The 6306-nt window shown below is 39.3% G+C and overlaps 1 non-coding gene across 1 annotated transcript; it reads left to right on the top strand.

Annotated features, from left to right (window-relative positions):
* Nucleotides 1-373: 373 nt before the first annotated feature.
* On the top strand, nucleotides 374-467 carry LOC125533290. The gene has a single exon (XR_007294213.1). It is a non-coding gene; the product is annotated as a small nucleolar RNA snR60/Z15/Z230/Z193/J17 (small nucleolar RNA).
* Nucleotides 468-6306: the final 5839 nt, after the last annotated feature.

Here is a 6306-nt window from a genome sequence, read left to right as displayed (position 1 = left end):
ATTAACATCTTTGTAAAGTTTTGCACAGTTTCAGCTTAATAAAATATTGGCACAATGCCCATTCAGAAATCATGTAACACATGAACCAAATAAGCAACTACTACCTCCGTTTGGGTTTTCAAGTCCCACGAACCGAAGCACATGGACCAATCCATGATCTGCTGTAACCACGCTAAGATATTCTAGCAGAGCGAAGGGCCAATGATCTTCGCCGGTAGTTACTGCATGCTTAGGGATCCCACCTTTAATCTGTGGTGTCCATTATAGGTTTGACGGCTCACGTAGGAATTTTCAGATTTCCCTGAAAATCCATTTTCACTGGATACTTCGCCTTCTGTCATTTTCGTTCCTGTCTTTAGAGCTATTGGTTTTTCAAGGTTGAATGGTGATCACAAGTGCATAGTTAATATGATCAAATAATGATTACTTGAAGAAAAATAGTCTTTTGCTCCTATCTGACGACCTTTCAACCTCACCTCTTTTTCAGGAGAATCAAACAGTTTTGTTCGTAATATATTTTTGCATTTTACATGTAGAACTTTACATTAATAAGGTGTAGATCTCTTGATTACTTGGAGGATGGTCACGATTGATATTTGCTCTTGTTGGCCGTAACTGGCATCTACTTGCTTGAAAATTCACTCAATATGATCTTCCAGGTGTCATTATGGACCGCTATGTTCTTGCTGAGCTCCTGTCCGTTTGCTATTGAGTTTCTTCTGTTGTTATTATGATCTGTTCTCTGATATTATAGATTCAGGTTGATACAAGCCATTCCATTATAGACACCATGTTGCGTATAGGTTTTTTTGTTTGATCTTGATGGTCTCTTATTGAAAATATTTCTCTATGAGCAGACGGGTGGTCTAAACTGATGCCATGTTGATACGTCTGCATCATCCGTGCTTTCCATTGTTGTTTTTGCATCTGAGAGAAAACATTATGTTTCTGATCTCTTACTCTGCTATTTTTCTTTTTATGTTTGTGCTTAGCTCATATTCTCCATGACCTCTAAGCTTTGAGAATATGGTACTACGAAGTATAACGTTCTGAATTTACTGCCATGTACAGGTTGTATGAATATGTATGCCTGAATAAAATAAAGTTTGAATTTGTGAAAATGCAAAAGCCTTGTGAAAAACTACTGAATTTAGAACTAACATATTATTTGAAGGATCATCAAATTTGCTAGATTAAACACCTGTGTGTTTGGTTTGACTCTTTTGTACCATTATCTGATTATAGTGTTTAACCAATTCATTTAAACTTGTTTGGTTAGCCTGGCCCATAAACACAAACTGTGTAAACAAATAACAGCCCCATTTCAACTTTGATTCCACCCAACAACCACCATTAATAGATTGCATTACCATGTACCAGCAGGCAGCGGTGGCTCCAACAGACAATGGACCTACCACCCTTGGTCATCTCTAACTTAGGCCCTCTTTGTTGAGTGGCAGTGGCGGCTCCCATTCCCCCCTCCCCCTTGACTTCCTTATCGTCATAACCAAAGCATATCGTAGCAAGAGGAGTGGCAGCGTTGTCGTGGGTCTTTGTCAATCCAGCTCCATTTGCATCAGAAGTAGAACCAATTAACTACGTCAAATTGAAACATGAAGGGACGCCGTCGAAGAGAAGAAGTTGCATGTGAAAGCCGCATCTAGCACAAAGTGTTGTGTGTGACATCTTCGAACCAAACATTGTACTATAATTGCGTATTGTTACCTTCATGAACCCAAAGAAAATTCAATTTTCACCCATCCCATTTGCAGTGAAGTTGTATTCTCAAACCGTTATCGTTACCAATTTACCATTACATTTTTGCAACCAAACACTTCCTTAATGGTACATGAAATAATTTTGTTGTATAAAGTTCATCTTAGAAAAAAGGAAGAGATGTCTAACACCTTGTATAAAGTTCATCCTAGAAAAAAGGAAGAGATGTCTAACACCTTCTCTGGTGCATGTGTTTCTTTTTACAAACCGACGAAGAAATGTCACAAGATTGTATTGCACAACACTAGCATCATAGAGTTCTCCGCGTGAAATAACAAACGATAGAGTTCTGTCAGAAAACATATACAAATCGCTTGCAAATCCATGAAGACGTGTGCATGGAATGCATTGGAAATCATAAGATAGGATGTGAATGATGCCTGGTAGGATAAACAAGCGACCTTGCCTAAATCACAAGCTAACATGTTAGAATATTTATATCTTGTTACAACGCACCGGTGTTGTCCTAGTTTAATATCAATAAAGGTTGCCATGATGGCCTAATCTAAGAAATAAAAAAACTCTACAAGTCCTTGGTTGATGAGGAACAATCAAAATTGATGTGCTTGATAACATTAAGAGGAGCCTTACCTCATGGGTGGTAGCTTGTTACTAAATGGCACGATTGCAACTTTTGATAAGCCACACGGTACTATACACCACTCTGCGTGGAAATATGAACTAATGATTACCTGAATAATTTTGGTACAACGAGTAAATCCACACCTACTAGTTACCTCCATATATTTTCCTCTTTATAAACACCGAGATGCAAGTGGTGACTTGACCCATGTATTCAAGCGAACAAATATAGTTTTTCTTATATGTTTGTCCAACTTTCACATATTTGTAAGTGAGAAAACCTTGTTGTAATTGCTATTTTGGACTTACCATGCTTTAGGAATGAGTGGCATTGGGAAAAACAATTTAACTAGCCAAGGAACACTCACTGAACAAATCAATTGTGTTGCACTGCTTTGATTCACTCCTCATGGATGCTTCAACTCGCTGAACAAATGGGGGGTTGTGGCTCCTCCTCTCATTTTGCAGTGGATGTCATCACCTGGGGGTTGTTTTCGGTCTCACTTGTCGAATAACCTGAAGCCGGAACACAATAGTAGTACGTGTCTCTACGGTTCACATGCTTGGTAGGAATAGGAAAAGCATATGATCGGGAGGACACTCTAGTCAGAGAGCTACTTATCAAAAGGTAAAAATGCTATACCATTGGCCTGGCATGAAAGCAAATATTTCCAAGTTCATTCATTCACCAACGCCCAACTTGCCAAATTAACAAGAATGAACAATGTTCGTATTCTGGCCTTTTTAGCCTCTCCCTAGACTTGAATTTGCTCGGACCCATATCAATATGGATTTTTTGTGGAAGGACTATCAACATCCAACAACAAAGACATGGCTTTGGTTGTGGTCAACATATTTATTAAGTATTCCCACTTTATTGCTATGAATCACTAAATCACAGCCCTCACAGTCGCCAAAGCTTTCATCGCTAATGTATTCATATTGCATGACATGCCTTGTGTTATTTTGACAGGTAGGGACATGATTTTCACTAGTGTTATATGGTAACAACTCTTCAAGTCAATGGTAGTAATGTTACACTTCATCACCTCATATCATCCACAAATGGATGTCCAAACGGAGAGAGGCAACCAATGCTTGAAAAACTATTTTGAGATGCATGGTGTTCACACGGCCTACTAAGTCGAATACTTGGTTGCTAATGACAGAGTGGCGGTACAATACCACATTCCATACTTCTCTCAGAGTGATGCCATTTCAAATCAGCAAGAATCTCTACTGGAGAAATAGCAAAAAAAAAATAAAGGAAAACTTGCTTAAAGCCTAATAGCGCATGAAACATTATGCTGACAAGAGATATGAAATGGTTGTCCAAGTTGGGGTCATGGTTTATATCAAGCTCTAGCCCTACCGACACACCTATTTGAGCATCTACGACCACCTAAAATTACATTCAAAGTATTATTGTAAATTATGAGTTTGAGCTGTTGGTGGGGTTGTTTCATATAAGCTTATGATGAGGAAAAAGGAAAAAGAAAATCACATGCTAGATCTATTTGGCTACTTCTAGATACTTCCACTCTAATATAGTATTTCTTTTCTTTTTTAGCCTACCTACTATTTCTAGAGTTCTCTAGTTATAAGTAGCTTTGAGTAGAATGGTGAATCCTAAATAATATTTTCTAGAGTGTTCCAGCTATAAGTAGAATTATGTGAAGGCTTCCCAAAGCCCTATAATTAGAGGTCCTCGCCTCTAGTTTGTAAGCAGACTATGTACCCTACTATCTATAATAGAACTTGATGTTCTTATCTAAGATCCTGGAGTGGATCTTGTGCTCTAGGAGTTATGGATAGAACTTATCTGAAACTCATGTGTGGTTATATTGGCCCACATTCGCCTCTAGAGCAATATCTAGCACAACACCTTGAAGTACTTCAACTAGTGTTGTACACTTTGTAGCAGCAAGGTGGAGTTGCTCCTCCACAACCTTTTGTTGATTCGGGTGGTACCAGATCCCCGTTGGTCCATACAAATTCTTGTTTTTCTATTTGAGAGCAAGTTGTCACAAGCAATGGAGCAATTGGAGAAAAGGATGGATGCTGCAAAACAACAAACCAAAGAGCTGCGTGAAGATTTTAATCAGAGATTTGACTAGCTGGTTGAGATGATAAGAAAGGGCGTTCCCCTGCTGCCAATGAAGAAGATTCATCTAAAGAATAAGAAGATGTTCAACGACGAAGAAGGGGAGGTAATCTTGGAACAATACTACCACAACAACATGCAGTTCAGCGTACTTCAAGAAGACCAATTTATGTTGAAGCTTCTGAAGGTGAAGAATATGATGATTCCCTTGAAGAACCTGATCTCTATGCATATCGGAGAGTACCCAACCCTACATATGCAAGGATACATACAAGGTGAGAGCTTTGATCCCAACTTTGAATGGAAATATTGATATTGAAGGGTGCCTTGATTGGTTATATGAAGTGCAGACTTTCTTTGAGGTCATGAAGGTTATGGAAGATCATAGAGTTCCTTTGGTCGCGTACAAGCTGAAAGGAGGAGCCGATGCATGGTGGCATCATGTTCAATAAGAACGCAGGCCGAGAGGAGAACCTTATGTGAGAACTTGGCGGCAAATGAAAAGTCTTTTAAAATGGAGATTTTTACCCGCTGATTAAGACCAGATCCTATTTATCCAATTCCAAAATTGTGCTCAAGGAAATAGGACTGTTTCAGATTACACGGAGGAGTTTTTAAGGCTACAAGTGAGGTGCAACCTTGTGGGAACTGAAGATCAACAAGTTGCAAGGTACATCAAAGGTCTCAGTGATACTATTCAAGACTGATTGATGATGCAACAAATCTGGTCCATTGATAAAGTGCAAGCTCTAGCCTTGAAGGCCGAGAGGTTTGTGACGATCAGAGATACAACTAGGGCTCCATATCCTCCATATCCCCATACCGAAGGATTGTCTAGGAGTCAGCCTAAGAGAGTGGAAGAAAAGACAACTCCATGAAAGGCAAAACGACCCATCCAGAAGCAAACTAGAAGCAAGGGTAAGTCCAATGAAGAACCAAAATGCTATCAATGTGGTGAAGAGGGACGCATATCTAGCGGTTACCCACTAAGGAAATTTGTTAACACAAGTATCCACTATGGTGCAGACAACAATGAGAAAAAATAACGTATATGAAGATGTAGAGGGACAAAAGGTATGTCAAAAAGAAGGTGAAGAGGTAGCATGTCTGATTCAACGTCTCCTATGTTCCACACCACAACCTGGCGACACAAGGAAGAAGATATTTGAGAGCAAATGCACGGTGAATGGGAAGGTATGCAAATTAGTGATTGATAGTTACATCTATGAGAGTCTTATCTCCCAGAAGTTAGTGAACCATTTAAAGCTTAAGACTCATGATCTTCCAAACCCCTACACTATTGTGTGGGTCAAGAAAGGAGTGAATATGATGATCACCAAACAATGCAACCCACCACTCTCTTTGGGCAAGCATTATCGCTCAAATGTGTTGTGTGGCGTAGTTGATATGGACGCCAACCATGTTCTTCTTGGGAGACCTTGGCCATTTTATGTGGATACTAGACACAAGGGCAAGGAAAATTCTTACTCTTTCATTTGGAACAAGAGAAAGGTCATTATTCTACCAAACAAAACTGAAGGTAGTACCTCTAAGGAGGAGGGAAAAACTATGTAACTATCTCCCATGCACTTGTTATAAATGGAGAAGAGCACCTAACTGTTGAAATTCCAACAAAGGTACGTGTTTTATTGGCAGAATTTCAGAACATACTTGGAGAGCCACAAGGCCTGCCACCGATGAGACGAATTCAACATATAATTGACTTGATTATGGGAGGAAGGCTTCCTAATCTTCCACACTATCGAATGATCCCAAAAGAGCATGATATATTGAAGAAGAAAGTGGACGAATTGCTGCAAAAGGGGCACATTCAAAAAAGTATT

Source organism: Triticum urartu, chromosome 1 (genome assembly GCF_003073215.2).
Source record: "Triticum urartu cultivar G1812 chromosome 1, Tu2.1, whole genome shotgun sequence".
Lineage (NCBI taxonomy): Eukaryota > Viridiplantae > Streptophyta > Magnoliopsida > Poales > Poaceae > Triticum > Triticum urartu.
This window is presented reverse-complemented; position numbering and strand designations above follow the sequence as displayed.